This window comes from Neofelis nebulosa, chromosome 8, assembly GCF_028018385.1.
Source record: "Neofelis nebulosa isolate mNeoNeb1 chromosome 8, mNeoNeb1.pri, whole genome shotgun sequence".
Lineage (NCBI taxonomy): Eukaryota > Metazoa > Chordata > Mammalia > Carnivora > Felidae > Neofelis > Neofelis nebulosa.
The window spans coordinates 34,167,189-34,181,785 of NC_080789.1; the positions used below are offsets into that span (position 1 = coordinate 34,167,189).

General features: G+C 34.9%; 1 pseudogene; it reads right to left on the minus strand.

The window, feature by feature from the left end:
* Nucleotides 1-10,382: 10,382 nt before the first annotated feature.
* LOC131484178 (U6 spliceosomal RNA) lies at nucleotides 10,383-10,499 on the minus strand (annotated as a pseudogene).
* Nucleotides 10,500-14,597: the final 4,098 nt, after the last annotated feature.

Sequence of the window (14,597 nt, forward strand, 5' to 3'; positions counted from 1 at the left end):
TGTGGTGCTGTGGAAATGGGTAGACTAGAGGGGTTTTATGAGTTCACCAGGGACAGCAAACCGTCCCTCTCCTCTCCATGGGCAGTAAATAAAATAAAAAAGTTTTTTAGCAGTTGAATAAAACATTAAAAATGATTGCTGAGAGACAGAGACTCCATATATCTGACACAAGTTTTAAGGCATTAGATTGTCAGTTGACAATTGTGTAATGACATAAGAAATAAAGAAAAGATAATGTGAGGGCAAGCTAGATGTAATGAAATATCAAACACTGATGTATTAGAGAGTGAATAATTCACACTACTTAAACTAGCTGTAATGGAATCTTAGAAGGGAGAAGTCATTCAATAAAGTGTTTTCGCTTAAAGGAAACTTTAAACTTAAGGAATCAATACCCCATATGAGCTCAGGAAAATACAATTTGTCTTATCCTTGGAAACTAAAAATGCTTCTGTTTAATCTCAGTCTTCAGAGTTTAATAGTGTTGGACTGTCTCCCCTTCTCTATTGCACACTAGTTCAGAATATATTTTTTCAGTGGTCAAGATGGATGAAAAATGAGCACAGCCTTATAGTAAACAGCAGCCCAGCACTTCTTACATATTTGGCAATAATGCATCAATTTCCATTCTCAAACATGTTTGCTTCTTCAGGAAATTTCCTGAAATAAGACCTCTCATTCTTCAGATTTCATTATACTCAATATCTTACATGCTTGTTTGTAATACCATTAGCAACTACTTATAGCAACTACTTTTCTATGTGCCAGCAGAATAGTAACTGAATCACATGTAATACTTCATTTACATCTGCCAGTTATAAGTGGGTAATATTACTGTCTCTATTTTATAGATGAGGAAAGTGAGCACAAAGAGGTTAGATAAACTTCCCAAACATTTGAATGTAGAAAATCTATCTCCAGTGGACACTTTTTAACCAACTCCGGCTCAGGTCGGATTTCACGGTTTTTTAGTTTAAGCCCCGCATTGGACTCTGTGCTGACAGCTCAGAGCCTGGAGCCTGCTTTGGATTCTGTGTCTCCCTCTCTCTCTGCCCCTCCCCTACTCACACTCTGTTTCTCTCTCTCTCTCTCTCTCTCTCTCTCTCTCTCTCTCTCTCTCTCTCAGAAATAAACAGTTTTAAAAAATTTAAATACTTGGCAAGAATAAAGACCTAAGTCCAGTGGTATATACCTAATAAAAATTATTAGAACTCGTGAATGAATCATTTCAATCATGGTATTGACATATCAAAGTATATGATATTTGCATTATATCTATTCCATATTAGTATTTGTTCTCTTTTATGTAACTGCCAACTCTGTTTTTAAAATAACATTCTCTGGAGAGGGAGAATGGATTCACGTATGCATCTGAAATAAATTTCCAGGAGACAAGAAATAGAAGGCAGAAGAACAGGCTCAGTGGTTTCCACACTGTGCCACTCATTGCACCTGAACCTCTCGGAGTTGAGGAAGGACTGCAACAAGAGAGCTAGCAGGCACTGGGAGTAGTCTGAGGAGGACTCTGACCTTGTCCCCACCCTTTGAACTAGCACAGTTCTCTTTCATCTATTTTGCATTTTCAGGGTGCAGCTCTGTGACCAGGCTAGAAAGAGCTGTGCCACTCTATGAGCAGAACAGCTACAGGTGCAGGATTGCAATTTATGAAAGTGTAGAACATCTCTTAATCTCAAAGGATACTCTCAGAGTAGATTCTTTTAGGAGAATCTGAGGTCAACAGATAATCACCAGGTTACAATTTGATGGGAGATCAGAGACTCTGGGAACTCATGCCAACTCTTAAACAAGACACCTCTAGGGGTACCTGGGTTGCCTCAGTCAGTTAAGGGTCCAATTCTTGGTCTCGGCTCAGGTCATGATCTCAGGGTTCATGGATTCAAGCCCCAAGTCTAGTTCTGCACTGTCAGCACAGAGCCTACATGGGATTCTCTCTCTCTCTCTCTCTCTCTCTCTCTCTCTCTCTCACTCCCTGCCCTTCTCCTGTTTGCTTTCTCTGTCTCTCCCTCAAAAATAAATAAGCTTAAAAAAAAAAAAAAGGCACCTCTAGGGAAAAGCCTCTAGGATCCACCCCTCATTTCTAGAAAGGAACAAAGGTGGTTGAATGATCCCTGGTTTCATCCTTCACTGAAAAACTTCTTAGTATCTGACAACTTCTCAGAATCCAAATCCACAATTAAATTATCTTTCAGAAAGCTAAGCAATAATTGTCGTCCTGGTGACAGCAAAAAACTAAATAAATAAATAAATAAATAAATAAATAAATAAATACTTCCTCTCCCTTATCAGCAGTGAGGTCAAATTATCAACAAAATGATTTTATTACATACACTGCCAGTTTTTCATTGTTTTTTCAGTTCGCTTGGATGGAAAGGGCACAATTAAGGTCTTTTCCAGAATCATTTAAAGAGAAACTGAAGCTTAGTGTTAAACTAATTAGTCATATTTGAGGATGAACAGTTTAATGATGATCCTAAATGCTTTTGATTCTTTTTTGAGAGGTAAGTGGGTGTTAAATTATACATAAAAATTGCTTTTCATAAAAGAAATATTTTATTAAAAATCTTTTTAAAAGTTGGATACATTCTCATAATCAAATTTCCTAAGAAAAATATGACAACGGATGATTTAAATTTCCATTTACTGAAAAGAAGAATAATTTATCAATTAATTTGTACCAGGTACAAAATCCTAACAAATATTTGAGATAATCCTGAGGAAAGTTATTTTACTCATTTGAGAGGAAAATAATTTTTGTATTTTACAAAGTGATTACAAAAATATGCTGATTATAAAGAAAATTTGTGTTTTTTTTTTAACACAAACTTTCAGGTAGCTAAAAGGAAATATAAACTTAAGAAAAAAATTTTTTAAGGTTTATTTATTATTGAGAGACAGAGACAGAGCATGAGCATGGGAGGGGCAAAGAGAGCAGGAGACACAGAATCCGAAGCAGGCTCCAGGCTCTGAGCTGTTAACCCAGAGCCCAACGCAGGGCTCAAATCCACAAACTGCTAGATCAAGACCCGAGCTGGAAGTCGGACACTTAATCAACTGAGCCACCCAGGCACCCTGAAACTTTTAAGGATAATCATTATTTCGTTTGACAGAATTGGAGAAGGAAACTAGATACATTTTCAAGCCAAATCTGTTTGCAAGGAATATGGTAAAAATCCTAATGTCTCAGAATTTGCAACTGTTTTCTCCTTTAATCACATCTATTCCTAAACATTTTTATAAAAAGCTAAAATAAAAAAAAAATGAGACTAATAAGCACTAACTTTACAAGGGCCATTTTTTGACATAATTAAATTCCTATTCAATTAACAGAGGTCTCTTCTCCAGGTTTCGCTTGGTGTTTGGGAGTTTAATACATCAATAAAGGATTGGAATTAATGAAACATTACATAAGTATGTGCTTTATGACACACACTAGTAAGGATCAGATCTTCATCCTATTTTATCTGTTTTGCACAAATTTATTTCTACTTTAGATAATTATATTGTGCCAGGACTTAAGGTTTAAGAGACAAGTAAGAAAGACTGCCTTCTATTAAATAGATTTCAGTATCAGTGGGAGAAACTTTTCCAGGAGAAAAAAAAAAAAGCTCACTCATCTATTATTGCTAAAATAGGGACTGGGAAAAGAACTATTATAATATAATGCTTTCATTTTCATTTCAAAGAAAGATGCTAGGTGCCTTATCTCTATTACTACTAAGTGCACAAACTCTGACTAGATTACATGACTAGATTAAATTTTGCAATTAAGAAAAATGATTCTTTTAGAGAGATTAATTTGCTTAAAATCACACAATTTTGATGGAACAGTTCTAATTTGAACCCAGGTAGGTCCCACCCCACTCACGTTTCCATGCTGTGCTTCTCTTCCTTTGAAACAGCATGTAATTAAATCTCTGTGAACCTGACCTCACAGGCAGAGACTTAGCCTGTACTCCTCAGAGGCTAGAGGCAGAATCTTCCAAGTGTCAGACTTGAGGTTTGGCTACAATTTGAAATACGGCACCTGGCTTAAGTTTAAACTTAAAAAAAAAGAAAAAGGAAAAAAAAGAAGAAACGTGAGACTAAGATAACCCCAGAGCCTTATTATCTCCATAGTCTAATGAACATTAAAGGGATAAGAATTTCTGTATTTTTTTTTATGCATGTGTGTGGCAAAAACAAAAATTTCATAGGAACATAGGTAAGGATGCTTTTTAATGCAGACTGCTTGGAGGAGGAATGAGTTTAGGTTCTCACAGAGTTGATCTGAAGATGACACCTTCACATTGACATGACTTACTAATAGAGGAATGACATGAAGCTTATTTTAACATAGTCTTTATAAAAACTTCGGTACGAATTTAGCTTGTCATGAGGTGTCATGATTAAGAGTCCAGACCTTGTAGCAGGCAAACATGAGTGCAAATCCTAGTTCTCAAATTAGTAGTAATCTTTAGCAATTAACTTGTACATATTTTCTCATTTGTATAATTGGGAAATTACTGAGCATTCTGAAGTGGAGTTTCTTGGAGCAGATTTAATAATATATGAAATCTTAGTGCATACCTGAAAGATACATTAATAAATTATTTTTATTTTCATTATCATTGTTATTTTGTTATTATTACTGTTGCTTTTGTTGGTTACTATTGTTATTGTTGTCATAAATATTCTGGTACCTACAGCATTGTTGTATAGATTAATTCTAATTATGCACCTGAATAAAATGAAAAAACAGTTTATTCTGAAAACCTATAAAGAGCATAGGAGTTAAAAAATGGGGTTGAAAATCCACTTAAGCACTAACTGTATTTTATTATATATTATTCAGAAAAAATAATATAAAAATTAAAACCTGTTGAATTATAAATATTAAAGCAGATATTTATTTTAGGCATAAATAGGACTCAGAATATTAAGCATCTTAGAAGAATTTGTGAAAAACTCATAGAACCCATGCATTTTATTAATAATCATCTAGTACATATCTGTTTATTTATGTTTTTGGAAGCTTTTTGGTGCTAGTATTTTCTTAAGGTTAGCATTTTCTTTCCTAGAAAGAAGTTTTCTACCTCCTAGAAATAATTTCAGAAATATATTTATTTTGGAAAGAGAGAAACTATGTAAAATAATTTGAATCAGTTCTTTTCACCAGAATTTTAGAATTAGAGAGGGATAGGGGCACCTCGGTGGCTCAGTCTTTTGAGCCTCCAACTCTTAATTTTGGCTTAGGTCAGATCTCACAGTTTGTGGGTTTGAGCCTCATCTCAGGCTCAGTGCGCATGGCGCAGATCCTGCTTGGGATTCCCTGTCTGCCTCTCCCTTCACCGTCCCCGCCCTCTCTCTCAAAAATAAATCATTAACATTAAAAAAAAAGAATTAGAGAGGGACAAAATGGATAAAGAAGTTGACAATTAAATTTGACCTTTGGTTATTTCATAAGATTTGATCCTTCTACTTCTGTGGTCTCTTTAATAAGTTAAGTAAATTAAATGCTTAGCCAACTCTTGTATATAGGAAAAGCAAAATTTTCCTCAAATGTTTGATCATAGATCCCAGAATAAGAAAGAGGCTAAAGAGTCAGAAAAATAAATAAATGGAGTGAGATACTGGTAGTGGTGGATGAAGGACTAGAAGTCATGCTTTTAGATGAAAATTATGGTCTAGGAATGAAGACACATGGACAAGAGCCAGATTGAAGACTCCAGTCAGATTTCCGAGTTCAAGACTCTGACAGAAGCCTTGATTAAGATACAAAACAGACCCTGTAAGTAAAGTCACGGGTACAAACAGAATGGAAATCTGTAGTTTGGGGACATGGTACAACTTTGGAGTCAGAGAGCTCATCAATACTAATGTGAACATCCTGTTGTTAAGGACAGAAAAGGAGGATGAAAGAAAGATTATGGGTGAAGTGTCAAGCCATCGATGAAGATGGGAGAGTGTCTTAGATGTTGGTGAGTGTCTATAATGAGAAGGGGTAGTGCCCAAAGTGCCACACAGAGTTATCAACAGAGAAGCTATTTAATTAACATAACAGAATGATGATGATGATCTACAAGCAATTGTCTGAATCAAAAAGATAGCTGACAACCTCATCTTGTCTCACTGAAGGAAGAAATGAGAAAAGTAGATTTCCTTTTTGGGAGCCACTGGGTTATCGGGGAGTGTGGTGGGCTGAGCTGTGTCCTCCAAAAATTGATGCCCATCAAGAACCTCAGAATGTGACCTTATTTGAAGATAGGATTTTTGCAGATGTAATGAGTTAAATTCAAATTCAGTCATACCAGATTAGAGTAGGCCCCAAATCCAATGACTGATGCCCTCATAAAAAAGGAGAAGACACACAGTGGCATCTGGGTGACTCAGTTGGTTGAGCATCCGACTTTGGCTCAGATCATGATCTTGCTGTTCGTGAGTTCAAGCCCAGCGTTGGACTCTGTGATGACAGCTTAGAGCATGGAGCCTGCTTCTGATCTGTGTCTCTCCCTCTCTCTCTTCCTCTCTCCCACTCACACTCTGTCTCTGTCTCTCTCTTTCAAAAATAAACAAACGTTAAAAAAAGAAAGAAACAAAAAGAAAGACACACAGAGACATAAAGAAGACTTTCTAGAAATAAGCAGAGACTGGAGTGATGTATCTACAAGTCTAATAATACTAAAGATTGCTGGCCACTACCTGAAAGAAGCATGGAAAAGATTCTCCTGCAGACCCTCCAAAAGGAATTAAATCTCTCAACATCTTGACCTTGGACTTCTGGCTTCCTTATCAGTGAGAAAATAAAGTTCTATTCTTTTAAACCATTCTGTTTATAATTATTTGTTGTGGCATCCCTAGGAAACTAGTACAGAGAGAACGTAAATTTTCAGCTATTCCAAGAAAAGGAGAATTGAAAGAAAATGTTAAGGATAGGCATCATAGTTAACATAGAGATGGACAGTGATACACTTGGCCTAAAAAGGAAGGAACTGATCTGAGAGGTAATTATAGAGAAGGAGGTGATATTAAGGAAGATGCCTTGACCAAGATCAGCAATTGTCCATGATCGGGATTTTGATGTTGAGAGTCATAAAGAACACACAAAAAGAAGTATTAGAAAAGCTAATAGAATCAATTAACCCCCACTCAGAGCTATGCTTAAAAAATCTGGTCTGAAACTTCTTTATGAGAATCATCACGATATAACAGAACTCAGTGTTGTAGTCACACAGATTTGGATTATAATCTTTGTTCTTCCACAAATGAGTTACGCATATTTGGAAAATTATTGGCTATCGTTTATAGAGTTGTGAAGATTCATATGACATTTACTGAGCCCTAGTACATTGCACTCTATGTAAAGAAGATAGAGAAATGACCCCTTGGGTTATTGTGGGATTGAATAAAATAAAATACACAGTAAGCCCTCCATATATGTTAGCTTTAGTTGATATTAGCTTTTCTTCTCCCTCTCTGAGGTCTGATGATTAATACAAACTCCAGAAAAAAGAGGAGTGCCATCGGAACTATGTCTGTTCATGTAGTCCATTTGAATTTTGTGACATGCCAGTTGAAAAACCACGAGATTAATGTGTTGTCACAGAAAATGCTGAATGTAGAGCTTCAGAACACATTTTAAGATGTTTTTGAGGTGTGCCCAGTTCAGTAAAAATATGCTGATGACATGAGAGAATATGTTATTAATGACACATTCTTGGAACATTACTGTATTTTGAATCACATGTTATCATTGCACAAGTGTGTACATAAAAGTAACAATAGATTACTCATCATGAGAATTCCCAAAGCATAAACACTTGTGCACTATCTCTGATATTGCTCCCAGATGTTCACACATAGTAAAAGGAAAAAGAAAGACTGTTCAAGCAAAATAAATAAAACTTCTCTGATAATCTTGCATAAATGACATCAAAATTATAATTTCTTAACTATATTCTCTATTGATAAACTGTATATCTAAATTAATTAGTATCTATTCCCTGCTTTCTAGTTTTTCCCTTAACCTTTTGACCCAATAAACAATTCTACAGCATTTTTATTGGGGTAAATGTTCACAAACACTTTGGGCACTGAAGCAGGTCCAAATTATCTTCCCTTTCTTTAGGAATTCTAATTCCTTTCACTCACTTTTCAAGAAATAAATGTGAGCGTTTACCATATTCCGTGAACTGGTCTAGGTATACTGGCCACACCTGCATCCCAGCAAATGTCATCCCTGCCTTTGTGGAGATGACACCAGGTGGAGTGGGGGTGGAGCAGGCTGGCTGAGGAGACAGGCCAGAAACAAGTAAACAAATAACAAGTAAATGTACATAATGAAGTCAATATAGTAGATGGTTCATAAAAGGCACTGCTCAGTGGATGTCTCACTAACGAGGGTATGTGAGAAGTAAGACCTGAATCATTATCAAAAGTGAGATATGAAGAGAACTGAAGAAAACATTTTCTAGACTGAAGATCAGAAGGAACAGAGACCCAGAAAAGGAGTTCAGCTTGTGGGAAGAGCATGAAGGACAACATCGCACGCATGGCAAGAGTGGAAAGGAAAACAGCAGGGCCCGTGAGGCAGGAGCCAGATAATGTAGCATCTCCCAGGCAAAAGTCAGGAGCATGGATTTTATTCTAAAAGTTTTGGAGAAGGCAGGAAGAAAATAGAGAGTTTTATGTAAGAGAATGCATGATTGGATTTATAGCTTAAAAAATTACTCTGGCTACTCAAAGAGAAGAAACTATAAAGGAACAAGCAGGACCAGTTACATAATTTGCAAAGTACAGCACAAAATGGAAATGTAGAATGCTTTGTTCAAATACAATGAACAATTTCGAGTGGATTACAGTAGAACATTAAACCAAGTGAGGGCCCCTCTGTGTGTGGGGTCCTGTGTGATTAAACAGATCCCATTTCCATGAAGCCAGCCAGCCAGGCAGCCCTAGGTTCTCTCGTTTTTTCTCTCTTTGTCTCTCTTCCTCTTCCCCCACCCCCACTCCACTCCTCACCTCCTCTCTGTCCACCCGCCTCCCTGGCTCACTACCTTCTTTTTCTTCTCTGCATCTCTCTTACCTTCTCTAATGGTCGACCTATTCTGCTTATTCAAGGTCTCTACTTCCCATAATTGGGTCTGCCATAGTTGTAAACTCAAGTCCAATTTTACATTAAGTTTCAGCTTAGACCCCACAAGCAACAACATACAGAGTAACCTCATTTTTCTCCTGAAATTATCAAGGGGAAAATATAATCCATTCTTCATTCTCTAGGGAATAGTTCTATCATGGACTGATCATCCCCCATCAGGGGTAGGTGGAGTATCATATAATACAAAAATGACCACCTGGACCTGCCCTTTAGCAAGAAGTTTCTTCTTTGGGGGCACTTTTTAAGTAATTTGAGTATGATGTGGCTGCAGTAAGAGTTCCGAAATATATTTGGATCCATCTCTGTTTTGAGAGAACAATACAAATTTTAATGCAATGAACCTAAGTGTTTGACCTCCCCTCTAAAAAGCTCATTGTCATTTTTAATTTGACATCAAAAATTAATTTGGGAATATTTTTTATTTCCATGATACATGGTCAAAAAAGTTTAAATATTTGCAAGAAAAAATAAAAGATAATTGCTTCTGTGATATTTATCATTGTTTAATAACTGATATATTTCTTTTACTTTAAAATTGCTTGTATGCACTAAATGGCATAAAGCAAAAAATAATTACTAGCTTGCACTTATCAAGGGAAAACTAACTTTTAAAATTAATTGCTAGTCAAATTGAAGACTACCTCTGTATATTACATACTGGATCATTACGTTTTATTTTTGAACCAGAATGTGTTGAAGTATGAACTGTAAGTGTGAAAAGCGCTATGTCTATGGGCAACCTTCATCATCCTGTGTACCACTGATATTACACGTTCCCTTTTTGAGAGTCAAGAGACTTGTTTTACTTATCAGAGCTAAGATTAGAACAAAAGGCAATGGATTTCATTTCAGCATATTTTGTTTTCCCCAAAGCCAGACTAATAATGAGGACCCTAAATGAATTTGAACAAGAATTTCACCATATTAGCCACATTTATGAAATGGAACAGTAGCTATTTCAAATGAAAGGGTTCAATCTTATAATTTTTTGATTAGATAGATCTCTAGAAAGTTTCAACACGCAGTTTTGGCACAGGAAACAAGGTAGACATTTTTGAACATGACAAAATCACACTTTTTTTTTTTACAGTTTATTCATTTATTTTTACCCAAATGGTGGTACACTGTATACACCATTCTGCACTTTTTTGATTTAACAAAAATCTTGTTCCATTTTGATATGTAATAAACCCACTTCCTTCTTGTTAATAGGTGAAAAATATTTCATAAAAATATGCAATGCTTCACGAATTTGCATATCATCCTTGCACAGGGGCCATGCTAAAATAATACATTTGTAAAAGCTACTTTTATTGTCCAATTGTGTTTGATTTTATATGCTAAACTTTCTATTCTTTAAGTTTAGCATCTCTTAAAGTATAGTACACAGGCTATCTTCATAGAATCATGGATGATAGATGGTGGGGAGGAGGGCGTGATATAAACATAGATTCTGGGCTTCACTTGAGGTATACCTACTGAATCAGAACACTTAAGTTATTTTCTATGACTCCCTCTCTCCATCACTACGACCAGAAATGATCCAAAAGTGATTAGAAATGGTTCATTCTCTTCAGCCCCATCACCTACCAACTAATTCAAAGTTTGTTCCTTTTGAGGGCTTGTCTTCTCCAAGATGACTGACAATGGAAATGCCTATTCCCTTCAGGGAAAACCATGGGACTGTGATTAGGCCCTTGTTCTCATTAAAGTAACTATCAGAACACAATACACAACCCAGAACATTCATGTTACTTAGACTTACATAACCTTGAAACTCGGTCAGGAAACCTCAACTCCAGGTTGAGCAGCACAAAAAGCCAGGCCAAGCTTTACTGGGTCTTTCCCAAAGATAGTGTTATTTGTGCATCCTGTACTTAGACTTCTGGATAATCTGCCTCACTCTACACTATTGAAAACAAACTACATTTATAGGCACAGTGTCATGTTGGTCCATTAAAATAAAAAATTTTCCTCGTCGTTTCATTAAAAGCAAAAGCCTACAGAAACTCATCCAAGATCCTAAAGAGATTTTTTTTCCCAAAGTCTTTTCCAAAGGTAAATCACACCTCTGATTCTTTTTTTATATATTAAAAATATAATTTATTTAACTCAGTGCATCTAAAATATTACCATGTCACCATTTGATAAATATAAAAGTAATCATTGAGATATTTCACATATACTTTTATGCCAAACCATTGATATATGATGTGTACTTTATACTTACAGCATGTTTCAGTTTGTGTTAGTCACATGTCAAGTGCTTGATAGCCACAGCGGTAGTAGCTATCATATTGGATAGAACAGATCAAGATGACGCTAAGGTCCCTTCAACTCTTAACTTTGGTACATGTCTCATTATTATATATCTCATGATGCCTGAGTCTTTTTAAATGGCTATGGCTTAAATCTAACTCATGATGAAATAATTAAGGTCTTTAGCATTTTTTTAATTAGGAACTGAAATGGTCTAACAAAATTATTCTTTTCTAATTTCATAATTTATCTTCTCCTCCTAATAAGGAGAAGATAACTATAGTATATAAACAATGTCCTTTGATATATTTAAAACTAACATAGCCAAAATCAAAATTTTATTCAACAGAAGACTTATGCAACATTTTCATTGTTTAGGCATATACAATTTCACTCATGTAAGTTGCTTGCTGTATTTTTTGTCAGATCAGCTGAATGTCAGACATATCATTGAATTTTGAAATCATCAATCTGCTCTAGGAGATATACACCACCACACTGGCATAAAGAATTGGTTTAGTGCAGATAAATCTACTAGCTCTTTGAAATCTAAGACGCATTTCTTACAATGAACCTAGCACTATAGGGCTTAGAGTGACCCATTACACATTTCCAAAATGAATGATTGTTTGAAACTGTTAGAATTACCTCAGTATTAATCTATAATAAAATTAGAAATGCTTGTGAAAGACACAGAAAAGGGGAACACCTTTATTTTTAAAGTTACCATGATTCTACAAAAATTCCATATATACTTATTTGGAAATGTATATTATGTATAATATGGATGCTCTTGATGGAAATTAAGCCTAATTTTTATTTTAACTCTGAGGAGAACAAAATGCAAAAACTCTTCTTTCTAAGTTGCAAGAAGTGTTTTAAGTTTTCCCTCTCTCAACAATCAGAGTTGTGCATTTTGATAGATTTATATGTTAAAATGTTTTAACTTTTTAATATTTCCAATAAGTGGTGGTTATTGGTTACAGATACTATTCAATTAGTGTAATCATTTGCTTTTGAAAAAAAGAAAAAGAGTTACACATTCTGTTGATGCTCTTTGCCTAGATATCAAGCGAAAACAAATCACATTACTGATTTTTGTTCCTTAAGTGAAAAGACTGTATGTGTTATACATTGATATATTCTTCTTATTCAAAAATGGAATTAAATTTTTGTGGATTCAAGAGTACATGAGAATAGGATTTATAGTTTTTCTATAACCATTTTTTTCCCTTCAAGTCGTGTTACAGTAGTGAAAGTAATCATGATGGTCTTATTTTCTAAACTATTAGGAGAATGACAAGCCCAATTTTTGCAGTGGCATTTATTTGACATTTCTTTCAATATTATGCTATTATCCAGAAATAAAAATGAGAAAAAAAATCAAACCTGTTTTTTTTTAGTTCAAAAATGAAAGCTTCAGGGGTGCTTTCAAAATTATTCTAAATGTTGTTTTTATTGAAGAGCTCAACGAATAGGAGAAGTAATGAAGTTCTCGGCAATGTATATAAATCCTATTTATTGGTAGTGTCTTTTTCTAAATAAAATTTAAAGAAAATGGGTTGTATACCTAAGAGTTGTATACTAAGAATCACTGGTCTAATTTTAAATATCAACTAGCATTTTCAAAATGCAGATAATCAAATAGTCAATAAACTTACATCAACAATTACTGTGGAAGAAATGTCACTCTGTTGGCATTTCAATTACGTTTGCTCACAAGAAAAGCAGCATATGCAAATAATTACTCATTTAAATCAAAAAGTATTGAGTAGAGAGGTCGCACATGTGACAAATCAGATCAAGAACAGTCTATGATAATTGGCTTTTATAAATAGCTTGTTTCAGAATAATTTTTGCCTATTTCACTTACTCTGAAAAAATGGGGATCTAAGTCTTACTAAAACAATCATGAAATATTAATAAAGTTTAATGAATTATTATTATCCTGATTCTAAGTTCTCTTCAGGGCATCTTTCTATTATAATATCAAGAGACCAATAGAGACATGTAAATGAGGAAGATCATTCACTGATTGGCCTATACTTGAAATCATCATTGCAGTGTTGGGTTCCTGACTTTGTCCTGATTTATTCTATTTTACTCTCTTTACTCTGTTGCATTATCTCCCCAATGATATTTTTTCTTCATCAGAATTAAGAAGAACTATAAATAATACTATCTATTTTTGCTGGACAAATCTCTACTTTTCCTTTAAGAACCATCTCAAACATTTTCTTTCTTTCTTTCTTTCTTTCTTTCTTTCTTTCTTTCTTTCTTTCTTTCTTTCTTTCTTTTCTTTTCTTTTCTTTTTTTTTTTTTTTTTTATGAAGTCTTCCAGGTAGGCTGTCCTTCTGACATTCTGGATTCACATCTCTTCTTGTTTATCACCATACATTTTAATGAAATATTCACAAAATTATCCTTAATTCTTTACACTAGGACTGTATTTCACTTATTCTCATAGAACTAATAATGTTGTGATGGGAAAATAACATTCAGCCAAGTAAATGTCTAGGTGTTTCTGCCTTCCTTCCTCCTTTGCTTTATTTCTTCCTCCCTCCCTTCCTTCCTCTTCCTCCACAAATACAAAACCTATTCTACAACATAAAATGATTTTATTTCTTTGTGCAAATTTTACCTTGTAAAATTATCTTCATGATTATCTTATATGTTGGCTTGTAAATATTCCATTTCGAAGCCTTTCATACTCTCCTCAAACCTCTAACACTGCTTCCCCACTCTCATCTCACCTACAAATCTCTTTGTTTCACTGTGGGATAAATTAAAAAGAAGCAACAGAAGAAAATTTACACATGCTCCCGGCAAAATAACGAAGGGTCCTCTTTTTAGTATGGAGGATCTGTTCGTTCTTGTGTCCTAAGAGCAGCATCCTCACACGTGCCCTAGATGCCATCCCTCCTTGTCTCCTCAAAAATATCCAAACAGCTCCAGTCTCTCCAGAAACATCAGCTTTTCTCTCTTTTTTGGATCATTTTTACCTGCATACAGATATTTTGCTATTTCTTGCCTCTTTAAAATATCCTTTTGACCCCACTTTACTACAAATTATTGCCCTGTTGCTCTGCTCTCCTCTATAGACAAAATGAACAACTCCCAATTGCTTTTTTCCAGTAGTAGCTCAAATTCTACGGTGGTCTCTAAGACTCCCTGCCCTCTTGTC